We start from the raw sequence: 20,482 nt of genomic DNA, 5'->3' as shown, positions 1-20,482 counted from the left end.
AGTTTTGTTTCATCTTTCTGATGGTTCCTCCTATTGGTTTTAATTTTTACTTACAATACCACTAATGTGGAAGTATGTTTAATAGGAATGTAAATGTGTAGCCTGTATCAGATTGTGTGCCGTCTTGGGGAAGCTGGTGGGGAGGAAGGTGGAGAAAAATTTTAAACTGAAAAGCATATGTAAGTGATTATTGATAAATCAAAATAAATTAATAAAATTTTTTAAAAAGGTCAGTTTCTAAGGCATATTCCCAGCCAACAAGTTCTAAGTTATTATGTAGTTGGTAGATGTCTTTTTTCCAAACTGTTGTGAAGTATTGCATAGTTTCTGTTATTTTCTTTTTTTTTGTTAGGCAATGGGGTTAAGTGACTTGCTCGGGGTCACACAGCTAGTAAGTGTTATGTGTCTGAGGCCAGATTTGAACTCAGGTACTCCTGAATTGAGGGCCGGTGCTCTATCCACTGCACCACTTAGCTGCCCCCTGTTATTTTCTTGTATAATACATATTGATCAATGCTTTTGGACTCCTTAAGTTACTCTTCTGTCATTTTAGATGAAGATGACCTAGTGCTGAACTGTCATCATAAACCCTTCCATTTCCACAAATAAATCCACAGAACTTAATTATTTGTTTGTCATTTCTTTCTTGCTATGTCATTAGTTGAGATTTTAAAATTTTATTCATTTTTTTCAATAAAAAAATCTATTTTATCACTCTTATTCTCTCCATTTAAAAAAAAGATAGAAAAAAGGAAAGGGAAACAAAATCATTGTAACAAATATACATAGTCATGAAAAACAAATTCCATGTTGTCCATGTGAACAGAATATGACTTAATCTATACCCTAAGTCTATCATCTCTCTTCCAGGAAGTGGGTGCTGTTGTTGTTGTTCATCCATTTTTCAGTCATGTCCATCTCTTCATGACCCCATTTGAGGTTTTCTTGGCAGAAATACTGGAATGGTTTGTCATTTCATTTTCCAGCTCATTTTCCAGGTGAGCAAAGTAAAGCAAACAGTGTTAAGTGACTTGCCCAGGGCCACACAGCTAGTAAGTGTCTGTGGCCAGAATTTAACTCAGGAAGATGAATCTTCCTGACTCCAGATCCTATACTCTATCCACTATGTCACCTGCCATGTAGGTAGCATGCTTTCTCATTGGTCCTATGAAATCATGGTAAGTCCAGTAATTTAGTTGATCAGAGTTCTTAAATCTTTCAAATTTGCTTAACTTTACAGTGTTGTTAGCATACAAATTGTTCTTCTACCTAAGCTCACTTTACTCTGCATCAGTTCATGCAAGTCTTCCCAGGTTTCTCTGAAATCATATTTTTCATTTTAGGACAATAGTATTCCATTTCATTCATACACTATACTTTGTTTAATCAAAGGAGAATTCCTTTTGGTGGGCATCTGCTTAGTTTCCAGTTCTTTGCCACGACGAAAAGAGTTATAATAAATATTTTATACTTATGAGTTGCAGTGGTATTGCTAGGTAAAAAGAGTATGCACAGTTCAGTAATGTTTTGGCCATAATTCAAAATTGTTTTCTAGAATGGCTATGTTGATTCACAGCTCCATCAAAAGTGTATCAATGTGTCTATTTTGCTATTGGTTGAGTTTATATGGATATCAACTACGAAGAGGCTTTGATTGCATTCTAAAATTTTAGCTGTTTCATAGCTTCTACGTTATAATGATCATGGTCATGATGATGATGTCCATTATTTCACTCTCCCTATCTAGTCTGACATTCATACAAAAATGAACAATTGACAAATTTCTACCTATTCTTTCATATTTAATGTTCTACAGATTATTTCACAGGTGGATCACAAAAACTATTTTTGCAGTTAAATATAAGTATTAAGATCTATGCTCCTTTTCTGCAGGTTTATGAAAGTACCCTAAGCAGAAATCCAGTGGCAGAAAAAAAAACACATGGGAAAAAATATACATAAATATCTATAATGGGGGATTTTTGCATCATTTGGGAATATGCATGTGTAATATACATATATAAATATTTATATATCCTATGGGGATGGGATATATATTTACATGGGGATGGAATATATGTACATTATATATGTATGCATATAATATATGCATATCTACATGCATAAATGTGTACATATTATGTATGTATACATGTAATATGTATTGTGTATGTGTATACACACACACACACACACACACACACACACACACACATATATATATATATATATATATATATTCCATCCCCATATGACATTGCTTTCTTCTTCTAGGTCTCAATATTTTGAAAGATTTTTTTCACACCTTCTAGCTTGAAAATTATAATCATGTTGGTATATTGCCATTTTATAATTTATTTTTAATTATTATAATTATAACTCATATATATTAACTTGTAATGGATGGTGGTATTTTTGTGATAGAAAAATTAAATTAAAGTTAAGATTAAATACACAATATCATCTCCTATGGCTTCAGTCCCTCAAAGAATGACAAAGAGGTTAAACTGAGGACCATATAAGTGTGAGCATAGGTAGGCTATAAATTAGAGTTGAGGGTCAGGCATGAAAAGGAGGAACTGGATACTTATACCAGCCCTTTGCAATTATAAGACAAAAAGACTGCGGAATTTGAGCTGGTAATTTCCTCCAATCTGTTTTTAGATGAGGGCACTGAGGGGTCATAGAGTCATAGAACTAGAAGGGACCTTCAAAAGCTACCATTCAGGCTGACTTTTCATTTTACATACAAGGATATTGAGGTGCAAGGAGAATAAGTAGCCCAAAGACACACAGGTAGTAAGTGTCAGAGCTGCCATTTGAACCCAGATTTTCCAGCTCCAAATCCAAAACTCCTTTCATTGTGCATTCAGTAGCACTAAAATGGAAATGCCCTTGATGTGTGCCTAGATTTGTGCCTGAGAATAGAAAAGAGATTGGAGCAGGAACTTAAGATTTTACATCTAGAAGCTCTCAAACATCATGTAGCCCAACTCCTTCATTTTACAGACGAAGAAACAGGTTCAGTGTATTTTAGTTTGTTCAATGTTTCATGTGTGACACATGTAGCAAATGTCAGAGGTAAAACTTGAATCTATATTCCCTAACTCCAGAGCTAGTATATTCCACGGCACTGTGACTTTTACTAGTTACTTGGCCCAGGTAGAAGATTCAAGACCAAAAGCTTAGAGTAGGAGTCACACAGAACCTCATATTTCCTTCCCTGATTGTTCTTCTTGTTGTCACACCTTCATTAACATAAAGTGGGGAGCATTGAGCTCATTATTTTACATTCTATCCTACTATCACAAGATTCACATTTGTAGCTTAGCATTCCAGTCCTGCAATTTAAATGTCCATGCCTTTTTTTTTTCCCTAGCAATTTTTGGTTTAATCTTGCCCTCTGCAATTGTATAATTTTCTTGGAAGTTCTTAATGAAATCAAACTGATTCAGGAAGGAAAGCTGTGTATTAAGTTAGTAATTATCAAATAATAAAAGCTACTTCTCATGCACACTATGGCTACAGAGTCATTTCAAACCCACCAGACCTGACACTCTTCCCCTACAACTCACCCCCAGCCAAGAAAAGCAGGTAGCAGAGAAACACGGACCTAGCAGTCAATTAACAAAATTTATTAAGTGCCTACTCTATGTGAGGCAATACACAGAAGGCCTTCTCAAGCACAAGCCATTAGATTTGGGATCTTCTCCCTTTGCAACAGGACCTATCCCATGCTATAACCCCCCATTTTAGAGTAGCTGGCTGCAACCAACCTCTGCCCCACCCAGGAGTTTTTAATAACACTTGTGGGTATTAAAATTCATCTGCTGCCACTACTACTCCTAAGTGTAGCAAACTTTTATCACTTACCAGCTATCTAGGAGTAAAGTCACATCCACAACTCCCAACACCTCTAGTTCTTGTAACACAGTACTTACCATCAACCTTACCTAGCCTATGCCTCATTCCAAATCAGCAACTGGGCTCTCTGGAATTCCTATTCCATAATGAATAGACTTGCCTTTATTTTGTGCCATATTTTCTCATATTCTATCCATCTACTAATACCCACTGAGACCTAGATCCCCCGAGAAGACACTGTAGTTTTGGCTATCCTCTCTAGCACTAGTTATATTACCTTTGAACTTATCTCTACCCCAAACCCCCCCACCCCCCCACCAAAACGCACTGGTCCTAGAGGGAAAGTTGTAATTTTCTCTATCACAATTGTCATTTCCACACTATTTCTTTGCTTTCATCACTCTCATTATTCAACAGTCTCTCTTCCTTTGAAATTCACCCTAAAAGATTGTCTTTACTGTAAAGTCTACCAGTCCCTATGTACGATTCCCTCCTTTTTCAAAATTTCAGTAAGTGATTCACTGGTTTTTTTTCCCCCTCTCTTCCTTGATTCCTGCCTTCATACTAAGGGACTTCAATATTTATGTTGATGATCCTTCAGACATCCTAACCTCCCAATTCCTCAATCTTCTCATGCCTCATCACTTATGCCTCCCCTCAACCTCAGCCTCATCTAGCAATAGTTACATACTGGATTTTCCCCATTACTCACATATATTCTACTCCCTTGATGGAAAAAAAAAACAACTCTGACATTCTTGTATCTGAAAATAGCTAACCACCATTCCTTCCCTCCTTATGCCACACCCCGCCCGAAACCTATTCTTTTTTTTCACTATTATGTCAAGTACCCTAGCCCATCTGAATTTCTCAGGCTAACTTCACTTTCTCCCTTCCCAATTTCAACACTAATCAAATCATCTCCATGTTGTCCTTTACTATTAAAGTCCTTGTTCTCTCTTTTCCTATTGCCACTCATGCATTGCCACACTTCAACCCTAAATTTCTTCTACCATTTTCCTCCACCCTTCTTATTCACATGTTACTGAAAAGAGCTGGAGGAAGTCACACAATCATTCTGATTAGATACTACAAATGCTGTTATCCAACCTCAACTGAGCCCTAACTGCAGCAGGGAAATTATTTAATTTATCCCTAATTTATTACCCATTTCAAACACACAAGAGTCATTCTGAACTTTCTCTTTCATACTCCAGTGCTGCATATCACTTCTCTACACTCTCAGCTAAGGATTTCACTTCTTCCTTTACTGAAGAAATTGAGGGTAATTTTTGTGAGTTTCCTCTTTTCCCCTCTTCTTCATCTTAAATCTTCTTGATGTTATCCCACACACTCTCCTGTCTTTCACTAGTCTCTAATAATGGAGTGGATTTTCTTCTTGTCAAGACCAGCCTCTCCCTCTACATGTCCCCTTGATACTATTCCTTTCAGCAATTTTTTATACCAACCATGTCTCCTCTTTCCGTAATACTCAATATTTCCTTTAACTACTGGTTCTTTCCTTACTTCTTTCAAAAACAATCATTTTTCCTTCATCATCCTAAAAACAAAAACAAAACAAAAAATAAATAAATAAAGACAAAAACCTCCAACATGTTTACTATTTTTTCTCATTCCTCAAGTTTCATCCTATATTTTCCCTCCTTTTTCACATCAAAATTCATAGGGAAAAAATTGAATTCACTCACTGCTTCCATTTCTTCTCCTTTCATCCTTTCCTCAGCTCTGTCTTAGAAATTTTTTCTTGTCTTTACACTCTTTCTTGGTGATATCATCAGTTATTGAGGGCTTATTTATGACATTTATTCACATGATTCACAGATAAAGATACATAATAAAGATATATATATATATTATATATAATCTCTATCACTATGTTTGTATACACACATATATGGAGAGACACAGACAGACAGACAGAGACTTACTGTTGTGTTATTTAAGTTGTGTCTGACTTTTCATGACTTCATATGTGGTTTTTTTTTGCATACACATACACACACACACATATACATGTATATGTGTGTGTATGTATTCCAAATAAGAATTCATTATCTACTCCCCTCCCCAATAAAAAATCTTTCCTGTACAAAAATTCCCAGCTTCTTTTGATAGCACTACCATTTTTTTCCAGTCTCCCAGCTTTGTAACCTCTAACTTTAAATCTAAGAATCTTAGTTGCTCCACTGTTGAAGAATTCTGGAATGCACTCCCTCCTCCCTCTGTCTCTTAAAATCCTCACCTCCTTCCAGACTCTGTTCATTTGGTATTCTCCTATGAGACAACTTTCCAAATCCTCATAGTTATTAAGGTTCTTTCCTTTTTCCTTAAACTATCATGTATATGCTAATCTATTATCCTAGTAGAATGCCTTTGTATGCTCAGCACCTTGCATATAGTAGGTGCTTAATTTAAAAGACTTAATGGATTTCACGGGCACTATAACTCTTTCCACTTTAATGATGAATTCACATTTTCAGTGAAGAAAACTATAGAGCATAAGAAAATATATCCAATGGAATGTTAATAAGAGGCTTCTTCAAACTTCCTAGACACTGGCAAAAGCATCTCTTTGCTGTTGTTTGCAAGAAGATAGGCGAATAAGTGCCTTGAATGTACTAGTGAGGACTGAAGATCATCAAGATCATCACCTCTGAGACACATTCCGACTCATGTCAGACATTTTAGCTAGAGTTTAGGAAGCATGGATCTATATCATCTTGACCTTATGATGACTGTAAAATCTCTTAGAAGTAAGGCTGAGGCTTAGTAGAAGACATGTTTTTTCAGACAACATTATCAGGACAGCATTAATACTTGGCTATGCACTTCATGTTGGCTAATGCCCCTGTGGACTTCCAGCATATGATTAATTAAGAGTTGGCAGGTTGTATTGACCAATATGTCATGTCTTGTTTGGATGACATTATAACTTATTCCTAAGGTGAGCAGGAGTATATCTCACAGGTTCAAAAGGTCTTTGCTTAGTTGTTTCATTAGGATTTTTACTTTAAACCTGAGAAGAACATAAAAAATTTATTTCAATACAAGTATTCTTGAGTATCTACTTTGTGCTGGGCATTGTGCTACATGCTAGCACAGATAAAAGTGAAAACAGTCCCTTTGCCACACCTTAAGAAGATTACATTATATCAAAGGAAAAGAGGGTGAGAGAACAACATGTACACAGGTAAAAATACAAAATATGTACAAAGTAAATCTGGAGCATAGGTTGGGAAGAAGGAAAAAAGGAAGCAAGTCTTTATTAAGAGCCAAGTATGGGCCATACTCTGTGCTAAGGACTTTACAAATATTATCCCATTGAGCTTCACAATGATCCTGAGATGCAAGCACTTTGTCACCCTCATTTTATAGCTGAGGAAACAGATGCAGAAAGAAATTAATTGACTTGCCCAGGATCACACAGCTAGTGTTTGAATCCAGATTTAAACTCAGGTTTCACGTCTCCAGACCCAGCATTTGTATCCACTATACCATCTAGCTGCATAGGAGACTGTCCACTTCAAGACATCAAGTGAGAAGATAAGATATTAAATGCAGCACACAACAAGTAGGTCAGATTGAGTAGGACATAATAAGAATGATGGGAGAGGGTGGCATAATGTGAAATGAATCTGAAAATATAGCTTATAGCCAGATGAAAAGGACTTTAAATGACAAAGGGGGGTTGCATTTTATCCAAGAGACAATCAGGAACCACTGAAGCTTCCTGAGTAGGGGAGTTACATGATAAAATGATGCTTCAGTAAGAGCAATTTTGGCAGCTCTGTGAAGGGTGCATTGGAGAGGGTAGAGTCTGGATGCAGGTAAATCAACAGGAAGACTAATTTGAAGATAATTCAGGCAATAATGAGGACCACCACTAGAATGATGGTTGCATGAATGGAGAGAAGAGGCCAGATGGAAGAAGTGCTATGAAGAGTAACTCTTTCAAGATTTGTGCTGAGTCCAGAAAGTTTATGAATGGACCTAATATTTGTATAGAACATCTAGGACTAGTTTCACTGTTAGAACCGAGGCTCTATAATGTTTCTAAGAGGGAGTCAACATTTATCAAAATTTCTTTCCTGTTTAATCAGTGTTCAAGGAAACATACTCCGCTGTTGTAGAAAAGGATATTGTATAAGTGAGTCCTTCAGCAGGATGTTGTCCATCTGACATTTAAGAGAATCTTCAGGGTGGTACTTTGCTACAACATATATAACCATACTTTTTCCTTGTGGAAAATATATGTCTTGGAGGTTACAGGTAGAGCTGGCAATAGGGGTAGGGGAATCTGTCTCGCCCCTCTTTCTTTCCTTTCCATTCCCTTCTCTTTTCTCTCTCTCCCTTTTTCTCCTGTTTCTGTGTCTGTCTCTTCCTTTCTCCCAATTTCTATCCCCTCCCTTTCTTCTCTTCCACCCCTCCCCTCCCAAGCAGAAGAACTTATTCACTCCATGTATTGTCTAGTATGTATTCTAATCTATATTACTTTCCTGTTTTCTTTTTTGCTATTGGCTTGGGTAAATGGGTTTATTTGTTATTCTATTTTTGTGATGGTCTTTATGCAACTAGTCTTTGAGGAGAGGAGAGTCAAACTTTCAGATAAAGCTTGGGGTACTCCTTCCCTGTTAAAGAACAGAAACAAAGAAGAGCAGTTTAAACTTAAAAATTATTTCAACTAAAATATTTAGGAAGGCAAATAGACATAATTCTAGCCTAGTATCCCCTTTCTAAGGAGGGTACAGCAGTCAGACTCATGGTCTCAATCTCCTATTCCCATCCTGGTAATAATCAAAGTCTTCCTTTGAGATTAGCAATGAGGGGATTTGGGGGGGGGGAAGGGGGCAAGATTCTAAAGATTCTAAAGGGGGCAAGATATTCATTCTTCCTTGTGAACCACATCTTGACAATCCATATGGATATAAATTTAACCTACATGGGCAGCACACACACCCTACACATGTGGCTAAAGTAATTATAGGAATAGTTTCTCTTGCCTCAGATATGGATAACCAAAAGATGTTACATGGCCAAACTTCCTTTATTAACAAAGGGAGCAGATAGGAACTTCTGGCATAATCAGTCAGATAGCTACCTTTCTCAAGTGATCACTATGGGATGCATTATCCATTCATTCAACAAGGAACTTACATTCTCACTGAAGACACAAAGATAATCACAGAAAGTTAAAATGTAATAGAAGAACTCAATAACAACATAAAGAGCAGACTATAGAAGACAGAATACTGGTGCAAGAGTCAGAGGAACTATTTAACATTTACCTATTTAACATTTAACTATTTAACATTTAAATATCCCTCGGCTCTGAAACCAATTTAGCTCATTGGCAGAAGGAGTGTAAGAAACCACAGATGCATAATATAGGGGTACTGCATTGCCTATTTTTCTCATAGTTTCAGTCTCCAATGCCAGTATAAAAGTTTTCAGAATTAAATAATCACAAGGTCTAGGAGTTCGAAGGACCTTTGGAGGCCATCTATCTGCACCTGAACAAGAAGTCCATCTACATTATCCCCAAGGAATAGTCATCCAGCTCTAGCAAAAACCACCAAAATTGGGAGAACCCAATACCTCTAAAATGCAGACCATTCCACTTCAGAAAAGCTCTGATTATTATGGAGTTTTTCCATGCATCAAGCTAAAGCAAACTCTTTGGACTGATTTCAGTTCTGCCCACTGGTGTCAATCAAAATTATGTTTATTTTTCCTTGTGTTTCATTGTAACTAAGCTCTATTTAGAATCCTAGTTTCTAATAACTGGATTCTTTTTCTTACTGCTGAAACTTGAGCCAATTTCCATTATGCTAGGTGATCCAGACCTGATGTCCTACTTTACCCTCAACCTAGGTCCTCCCAAAGACTAGAAGCCTGACCCTTAATACCAATCCTCATGTCTGGGTCCTCTCTACCCTTTACCAGACCATATCATCCTCAAAAGACTGGTAATTGAAAGCCTCACTAGTAAGGAGATATTGGGGCCACTGTCTCATGGTTGTCAGTCGGTGTGCCTTTCTGTGCCTGTGTTTGTGTGTCTCTCAGTCTAAGAAGCTTAGAAGGCCAGAAAATCTGTGTCTTGTTAATTTACATTTTCCTGGGGAACAGAATGTGAACCATTCTGCGAAGCTTCCTAAGTTTTCAGAAAGATTATTTCTTTCCCTTTATATTCCTACACTATGTCCAGGTTTGGGGAGTGTAAGGTAAAGGAAAGATAAAAAGTAAAAGTATCTTTTCCCTCAGACCATATAATGTTTTTAAATCATAAACTAATTAGAAACTGAGTTTTAGACTAAAATATAAATTCTCTACTGTTAACCCCTAAATTGTGGTTTGAATGGTTTTTTTTTAATAAATGCTGAAATACTCTAGCAAGTTTTTGGTTAACATTCTTTAGAAATTGTTTTAAGGTAATTAAAAGCTGCTTCCCCCCAAATGACAGGTTTATTGTTTTACAGCTAGAGAAGAAGTTCATCTCACTGATTATAAAGTCTGGGGGTAGGGGGAGTGGTATCAGTGAAGTTTCAGAGAAAAAAAAAATGGAATTGCCACTTAGAAACTGCCTGCCTGTCATTAGCTCTTTCCTGGTTTACAAAAAAGAGAAAAGGTTTGTGTACATCAGGAAACAACCCAAAAGTAATTATGTTTCATTGGAACATTTACTTAGAAACCTTACAAACTAAAATTAAGTGCTGATCCATTTAAAAATAACTTTTAAAAATTGGTTTGTCTTGAAATTAGAAACTTTGCTGTAAATTATATGAGACTCCTACCCATTTTTGTAATAGAGAATATTCAATTTGAATTTTAAGAACTGTCTTACTTCCTCCCAACAAAAAGAGAAGCTTATTTAAGGGAGCAAGAAGAGCAGACCTGAGCCCTTTTAAGAACTCCCAGATAGACAGCTGCAATAGGTTAGGGAAAATCCTGCCAGTTAGGTCCATAACTAAATGATAAGACTCAGTAGAAAGAGAGAAAATTGTGGAAAATTGGTAATTACTTTGTGGGGAAAGGTACAAAAAAAAAGACTTTGTTGATCACTTTACTTGTAAACTTGCCAGGTTTCTTGAAAACATCAGTTTAGCAAGGTCGTACATCTTGTCACCCATAGGAATTTCCTACATTTACAAGTTTGTTTATAATACAGAAGTGATTTCTAATGATTTATCTTTATACCAGGTTGAGTTTAAACTGAAAGGGAAGAAATAGAAGAAGTGAAATCCTTTGTGTGAGTCTTTGTAAATTTTTATTGCTTATAGCAACCCACGAGAGTGATGATAATTGTATCTAGCTATAAGATGTGATTAGAGAAACTTGCTATTTGAAGTTAAGTCTCTTGGGACTGTAATTGATATTATTCTGAGTTTTGAATTGAAGGATAGTTTTCTGATTGATCACTAAGTCAAAATTCACCATTTGAGAGAAATACTTAATCATCTACTCAGATGGAATGTGATCTTGAACTATAGGTGTAGATATCTGTATCTGGGGGGGAAATTGAGGGGACAACCTTGCATGGCTGAAGGTAAGTCCCTCTTGACTCAGTTTCCCCATTGTTCTACTTGCTTTTGAACAAAAGTGTTTCCCACCTGGTTAAGCCTGAGACTGGCTGTGAGGTGGAAATGATACTGCATGATTGTTTTTTCAATGGTGACTCTTCTCTGAAATCAAACAGAGCTAAGCATGCCTTATCCTGTTATACATGTTTTGAGTCATTCTGTGTTCTCGGGCTTAGGCTTGGAGGACTAGTTTTGATGCTTTTATAATCATATTCATGCTTTTTCCTTCAATAGTAAATTGCTATAATCAGGGCAGGTGGTCAGTAGAAAATATTAGCACAATGAAATTATGTAAGATTTTACTGTTTTCAATATGAATATGTAGTTCTTGGGCTTTTCATATGCCTCCTAATATTTATATAGTCATTTATAAAGATTAAGTCCCAGAAGTAACTCATTCTTTCAAAGAACTATGAGAAAAATTGGACAAAGATTAAAAAAAAACTTGTGAAACACAGATATGAATTTATTAATTTGTGAGGTTAAAGTCAGAAACCTCTTCTGTTTTGTTTTGAAAAAAGAGAATTTCATTGCAATCAGTAATCTTAGTGAAGAGTGATGTTTGAATAACATCTATTCCATTTGGCTATGGTTAACACTTGAATGTATTTTAATACAGGTAACTCATTTGGTATACACTGTTCTCTGTATATTGGGAACTAATTACTTAGTGTATCTACATATCCCATCTCTAGTATTTTGTTACAATTGGAATAAAGTCAGCCACTTGTAAGTAAATTCATTTGTGTAACCATTAAACCTAGGGGTGGAAAACCTCTACCTACTAAGAGTGTTGTTGCCTATATATTAATATATAGGATTAGGTCCTTAATAGCATCTGATCCTCCCAAAGGAATTGGAGTTAATTGGAGTTGAAAATTTTGAGAAAGTTCCAAGATCAGAAATCATATATGTCAAATGTAAACAATTCTAATGAGGCACATAAAAACTTACCTTCTCTGAAGTTTCAAGTGAACTATGGGTTCCTAATTTGATGTTCTTTTTATAGCTCTATTGTAATAACACCAGAACCATAAGGTTTGATCTAGTTTTTGCCACATGAACTAGTCCTTGGAGAAGTAAAATTTGAGAGGCCATACTAACTTGTATTGAGATCTGTTTTGTAAAAGATTTTTATCAGGAACATCTAAAAATCTCTGCAAATAACTCGGAGTCAGAGAAGCAAATCTACTGGAGAAGAGTCTCCTTTAGAGCTGCCCTGAGAATGATACCTATTCCATAATGTCTGTGAAAAGACATTTCCAGAGACCAGACAACTACATGGAATATCACAGCTCCAAGATAAAATGTGTTTATTAAGTGGAAATTGGGAGTGGGATGATGATCATTATTGTATTAATTTGGGTTTTTGTTTCATAGCATCTATGTTTGCTATTTTTCTAAGTTACTTTGGTGACATGTAAATTTTTCCTCTAAAATTAGTCCACCGTTTTAGATATTCTTACTGTGGCTTGTGCTGAGATTGATCAATCTTACTGTTTGTACATTAACCAATTAGCAGAAATTGTAACAGGTCTCCCATTGACATAAAGGGAGGAATTGAGAAAATAAAATTATTTTGATTCCATTCTATAATTTATTCTATTTCGTATCACCCCCAATTTGTTGTAAAATTGTCCAAGCCATCTTTCTTTATCTCTGAACTCAGTTCAGAAATTCAGTTGGCCTGTAGTAAGATAAATTCAGAAATCCACTTCTCCCATTAATCACAAAATGCCAAGGACTCTTTCTTTTCCTCCCTTAGGGTAGGGTGGAAGAAAATTGTAACAATTGTAGTAATTCTCTTGTTGATTATGTTACTTCCCTACTTTTGTTAGTGTTTTTGTTGTAGATTGTGCCTCCAATGGTAGGCTCCTCTGCTTCCTCCATGTTAATGAAACCACACATACACTGCTCAGGGGACTTTGTGGAAGATGCCGTCAGAAATAATATATGAACAGGTCATATAGTAGGAGCCAGAGGGGGAGTATGTGACCTATGACTCCACAGTTAATGTAAACTATCTTTAATGTAAATAGCAAAAGAAGCTTTAACTAACTCATGGGAAGAGTTGTATGTAACTATGGGCCATCACTAGCACTATGCCTTCTTGCTCTATTTCTATATAATACCTGGACTGACCAGAAGGTGGTACAGAGGTCTACCATACTGTTTTGCCACCAGCCAGGATGACTGGCTTCATGAATAAGCTCCCCTCAGTAAAATCTATTGAATTCTATGCTAGTGTAGATTGTCCTTCTTTCTTTGGTACCATTATTTTCTTTGGACATTTTGAACTGGCTGCTACATAGGCCTATCAAATTCGACATGTCCAAAGCAGAATTTATTTTCTTTTTTCCCCAAATTCACACTTCTGAACTTACATTTACTATCAAGTTTATCAGTATCCTCCCAGACTATATGGGTCACAAACTTGGCATCATCTTTACTTCACTTACTTTACATATCCATTTAGTTTCCAAATCTTGTCTTTCTCTCCATAATATCTCTTACATACACATTCTTTTTCTTTGCTCACATAGCCACCGCCTTAGTTCATTCCCTCATCATCTCCCACATGGACTACTGGGACAGCTGTCTAGTTGATCTTTATCTCAAGCCTATTCCCACTGAAATCCATTCTCTACATATTTGTCAAAGTGATTTTCCTAAAGTACATGTCTGACCATGTCAATACTTACTGAATAAATTCCAGTGACTTCATATTACCTCTATAGTTAAATTTAGGACTCCTCTGTCTGGTATTTAAAGCCACAACCTGTCCCTTTTAAGTCTCTCTTTCTCCGTGTATATGTGCGTGTATGTATATATATATATATATATATATATATATATATATAATATATATATATGCATGTGTGTATGCATGTATATATACATACATGTTTGTATGTTCATATATGTATGTGTGTATATGTATGTATGTATGTATCTATATGTGTGTGTATACATCCTTCCACATACTATAAGGTCAGGTCAGCCATTCTGACCTATCACTCACTGCCACACAATGCTCCATCTTTCCTCTCTATGTTTGTACTGGTTGTTCTCCATGACTAGAATAAACTCTCCCCTTACTTCTATATCTTAGATTCACTTTATACAGGAGGACTTTCCCACTGCACATACAGCCAGCTACTGGCTCCCATCAGCACCAAACTACTTATTTACTTTTATTAGATTCTCTATATACTTATGCAATATCAGCTTCAATAACTTTTTCTCTAGAACAAGAATTAAACTCAGTTCTCCCAAAATATCTCTTCATACCTTTTCTCTTTCTTCATGACAGTAAACTCATTCAATCTCTCAAGAGAATTCTCTTAGTCTTTTCTCTCAGTGGCTCATAATTTCAGCCTTGACAATCAGCTCTCTTCTGGTGACAGTTAACTGTCATTCTCTCACTGACTCTATTCTCAATTAAGGATATAGTAATAGTATTCCATTGTCTCTGAAGAAGGGTTATGGAAACTGGTACTGCATTTACATATGCACATTTTGTTTTCCTCATTAGAAATGGAAGCTCTTTGAGGGCAGGGACTATTTTGCTTCTGTCTTTGCATCATCAATGTTAAGCAAAGTGCTAGGCACATAGAAGGCATTGAATAAATATTTGTTGATGGACTGATTGATTCAAGATTTCTGGAACTGGAATCAGGAAGTATGAATGCAATCTCAGATACCTATCAATATATGACCCTAGACAAATCACTTAACCTCTCTCAGGCTCAGTTTCTTCTTCTGTAAAATGAGGGGGTTAGACACAATAGCTTCTGAGGTTCTGTCTTCATCTAAGGCTATAATACTATGATTTGTTTCTTAGAGATTTACAGGGCACTAAGAAATTTAAATGACTTGCTCGTGATCATGTTATAATGAGTCACAGCTGGGACTAGAATTCAGGTCTTTAAGATTCCAAGGCCTATTATCTAACACTACAATACACAGTATCTTAGTTGTCATTATTTTCAAAACTTTTCCCAAGATACATTAATTTTAATATATAACAATGTAATTTTATTTTATTATTTTCACCCAGACTTGTGATTTCATTGGTGTAGGGAACTCTCAGTGATCAAATTCCCTCTACCAATGAAAATTTGCAACTGTGTGCCAACTCAAAATCTTAAGAGTTGCTTGGGAAACTGCTAAGTTTAAGTGATTCACAGAGAGTAACACAGACAACATGTGTCAGAGATGGGACTTGAACTCAACTCCTCCTGGCTTTGAGTTTGACTCATTATGCTATAGTGCCTCTGCTGGTTGCCTTTTTTTCTTACTTTTTTCAAAAATATGTCCCTTTTTCAATAAATATTAACATAAATGTAAGCAGCCAGTGCATGGAAAAAATCCACACAAAGGAAAAGTCTTCACCTACAGAAATTCAATGTCATTTAAAAAAAAAAAAGACAACCAAATAAACCAATAGTAGAGGGAACTAGGTTCAGGGAGAGATGATCTAAGTTATAGAGAGGCATATTCTGACCACCCCCTTCCTGCCTAAGAGACAAAGGAGTGACAAAGATGACATAAATAATAAATATGAGGGAATAACTAGTTCCAGAAAAATAAACATTCAGACATTATTAAATAAGAAAAGAGCATTTCACTGAATTTTCATTGTTGCCCATCTGGACTTCTGGATATAGCCCAAGCCACAGGATTTTGGAACAGCATCCTCACACATGGATTCTGATGACACCATCAACACTAGATTCTAGTAACCTCCCTTAGAATACATTGTTTTCCCTTGTGGAGCTATCCACCCCTTTTCAGGCATGTGCCAAGTCATGCAGGTGATAGAAGGACCATCAAAGGACATGTTCCAATTTCCATTGTTACATAACTTACAGAGCTTATATTCAACTTAGTCATCTGTCCCTCAATTCTGACAGAAAACTTAATTTTTTGTCTCTCACACACTTAGGATCAAAGAATCATATTTTTAAGCTGAAAAAGACTTCCTGGGTCAATATGGCAGAATCTCTTTTTATAGAGGAAGGAAACCAATGTCCATAAAGGGGAAGTGACTACCTATCTATTATCTATTAAACATTAAGGAAAATATTTTAAAAATCTTAAAGCACTATAGTCATGTTGTTTAATTTCTCTGCATTTTAAGTTAATAAGAATAGCTAGTATTTAAAGTATATGACACTTTAAAGTTTACTAAGTGATATGTATGTATACTCATAGCTACATGTATGTGTGTATATATGTGATCAAATTATAAACCCAGTTCTTCTTTTCTCCTAGACCAATGCTCTACCCACTAGTTATGCTACATCTTTGAGAATTACAATCTCAAATTTTAATCTCAGAAGCTACTTTATCCAACCCATACCTGAACAAGAATCTTCTCTACAGTGTCCCCTTACGTGTGGTCACCCATTCTTTGCTTAAAATCTCCAATAAAGGAGAACCTACTACTTTCTGAGTCATCCAATTCCATTTTTGGATAAATTTAATTGTTAAGTATATTTAATTTCGCATCAAGCCTAAATCTCCTTCTAAAACATCAACTCATTTCTCCTGTTCTACCCTTGGAGGTCTTGCTGAACAAGTCTAATCTCTCAAATGACAGTCCTTCGGATACTTGGAGAGAGCTACTATGCCCCGCTCATTTTGTCTTTGATTTCCGGTCTAACCATGCTATTTCCTAATTTGTAGCATTAGGCACAGAACTGAACATAAAATTCCACATGTGATCTTTTATGCTTATTATTGTTTTCTCATTCTTCTCATAATTATATTTTTAGTATCTTGGTCTTCTTATCTTGTTTGATGGAGTTCAGATATTAATGTTCCTAAGACAAGTTGCTATCTTATTATTATAATCTTATGTTTTCTTTAAAGTGTTTATAGTTTCTGTAGTGAAATGTAGTTTGTAAAAATATATAAACATGTAATTCACATCTATGTGGAAGGGTCATTGTTGTTCTTTTGATGATAAATTGAGATAGCTTCTATTAAGAAAAAAAGAATCAGTCTTGTATATGAGAGGAAATTGGTAAAGAGTATTTGAGTAATTGATGTAAAGTATTTGAGTCAAAAATTATGAATCTTTTCTGGCCTCATAGCTTTCCACTCTTGAAGTGAACATCACCTTTACCTTCTTCAATCTAATTGTTCCATCATTCTTTAAAAGTGTGCAAACTTTTTGTATCGTGTATAATCCAACTTGCCTTTCCATTTTGTTGTATTTCTTGCAACAATATGAACTATGAATTTTCTTCATCTTATTTCTTCAATAATTCCCTTTCTCCTCTGATTGCTCTGCTTCCCAACCTTTTGTAATTCTGTTGTTGTTGTTGTTTATGATGAATTGATTACTTGACTCCTTGCATTATCTTAACTCTTTGACTTTTGTTTTCGATGATGACTAAGGGAATCTAGAATTTCAAATATACTTTTGTTTTTGAGATTCCATTCTAAATGTCATTTTTTCTTGTTGACTTTGCTTCTGTCATTTTTCTACTTCATGTAATGCCTAGATCTGCAGTTAATCTTTCAGAATCTTTCTTCAAGTTTTCAATAGTCAGCTCAACTTTGATTCCTTTTCTTGAGAGTATTCCTTGGTAGCTCTACCTTTCCTTCTATCATTTTTAACATGGCAGAAGGTGCCATATATATTGCTGCATATAGTTCTGAAATACATGTTACAATTTCTTTCAAAATTGGGGAAGAATTCATTAATTTATGATGGTTATAGTAAATTTGAGTAATAGTAAATTTGGTCTTAAAATTACTTTGTTTTGGTATTGTTGGTTTGCTAGATGGATTTTTAGCATCATACTCAAAAGAGGACTTTTCAAAATTCCAGTTTAAGTATGTCCTCCTCTTCAAAATAATTTGGGTCATCATTATTGTCTTTGTCAAAAATTGTGCTATAAGATAGAATTTCTGGAGTTTCTGGCTTTCAAAGTCATCATTCCCTTCCATTTTTGCCTCTCCAGATTTTAGTAGCTTCTCAATTTAGCTTTTATTTCATAATCTGGGATTGGGGGTAAAGTTATTTCTTACTATTGCACTGCCTCAATCTGCTTTATTTTTTGTAATTTGGAATGTAGGTTGACATTGTCAAAATTCAATTTAAAGTTTTTACCAGGTGGATCAATTTCCAATGTTACTATGATATGGTATTGGTATGGAATGAAAACAATTCAGGCCAATTTTGTATGCACATATGGTTTACCCACTTTGCTGGTAAGTATAATCTGAGTAGAAACCTTTTCCAGAAGGTGCAGGATTGTTTTTTCTTTAATTTGTTCTGGTGGACCCTTGCCTTCAGGTACTCCCAGAACATAAAGGTGTACCACTTATTCTTCTGTATGAAGTTGATCAATCATGTCAGTCTCAAGTAGAGCCACCCTGTAATCCCATGCCACCTAATTTTTTGGTACTTAAGAGCAATTGCAAAATATTGGCTATTTCAGTCAGGGGTATTGGTAGAGTCCAATTCACTAGGGCTTCAAGGTTCTTGTCATACAGTCAGGTACTGGGCTAGGGCTGGAGAGGCAAATACAGTGAATTAAACAATCCCTGCTTGCACAGAGTCTGCATTCCAATAGGGGCAGAGAAGTACACATCTAAGCATATACTCTCATGATTACCATTTAATAATCTCAAGGCATACTAAGTACTTACTGTACATCATTCTGTCCGGTATTCTACTACTTTGCTGTCCTCTCACCCTGAAATGGACAATAGATTAGACTCTAAGATAGTTGTCATTGTTGTTGTTATTATTGTTATTACTCCTCTTACTCTTGGTTACACTGCAAATTAGTGATAGAACCCCTCTTGTGGCTAAAATGCTCTAAATTCCTACTTCACCCCACCTCCAAGTTTCGGAAATCAAAACATATTTCTAAAACAAAAGAAGAAAAACCAACACCCAGAAACAAGATTGGCTAATAAAAATCTCTTTGGTTTAACATAAAATCAGCTGAAATATTTAAGCCCTTACAGTCCTGAATTTTAAAAGCAAATTTCACTAGACATTCAAAGTTTATCCCAATTCAAGACAATTCTTTACAAGTGAGTTCTGAGGGACATTAGCAGAGTGAGATACAAGCAGCATTGTGAGGGAGTTAAAGTATGAAGAAAAAAATGAATTTGGATTATATAGACTTGAACTATGGAAAAGGTTGAAATGCATTTAAGAAAGCAATAAAGGCTAGTGAACCAGAAACCCCCTGCTCACTTATGATAAAATATCTAGTTAATACCCAATAAAAGATTCAAATAGACTTGTTATGGTTCTTTAGAAAGTCACTATAAAATAATGCCGATGTTCCTTTTCAAAGTACCTTCACAAATAAAATGTTGCCTTTAAAAAGGAAGATTGGCTGTAGTAAGTAAGCAGCTTAGGTAAAAGCAAAGTGGTATTAGATAAACTTAATTTCTGAACTTTGCAGAGGGTTGAATTGTAGTCCTAAGCTCTGTTCCAAGAATCACTGGAAACAAGAGCTATTATTTCTATTACGTACATACAGAAACATATACCACCACCACCACACACTCACATGCCACATATACACAGAGAGCATGACCCCTTTATCAGGAATCATTTGGAATGAAGTGTTCCACTTAAGAGAATTTTTTCCAGAAAACTGCCTTCCCATGAGAATAAAAGAGGCTTTGATTATATAAACTGATTTCTTTAAACCTAGGGGAGAGTGCGGTCACCAGTGGGTGGTTTCAGCATCAAAACATTTTATTTGAATCATTTGGGATGCAATCATTTCTAAAAACATACCACACCTTCTGTCTTTTAAAACATAGTATACTGAAGTGAACCTAAGCTTTTCTCATTGGCAGTGTGATGCAGAAGAAAGAGCATTTGGCTTAAAGTTAGGACATTTTGCTATTAACCAGCTATGGAACCACGGTGAAGTGGATGCGAGTTATATCCAATGATTTCCAAAGAATCAATGTAAGATTCTATGATCAACATTAGCATTAATTAGTGTCTTTTGTTGCAATATCCTGAGGGG

The sequence above is a fragment of the Phascolarctos cinereus genome, unplaced genomic scaffold, assembly GCF_003287225.1.
Source record: "Phascolarctos cinereus isolate Bilbo 61053 unplaced genomic scaffold, phaCin_HiC Scaffold_4;HRSCAF=312, whole genome shotgun sequence".
In the NCBI taxonomy this organism is placed as follows: Eukaryota; Metazoa; Chordata; class Mammalia; order Diprotodontia; family Phascolarctidae; genus Phascolarctos; species Phascolarctos cinereus.
This window is presented reverse-complemented; position numbering follows the sequence as displayed.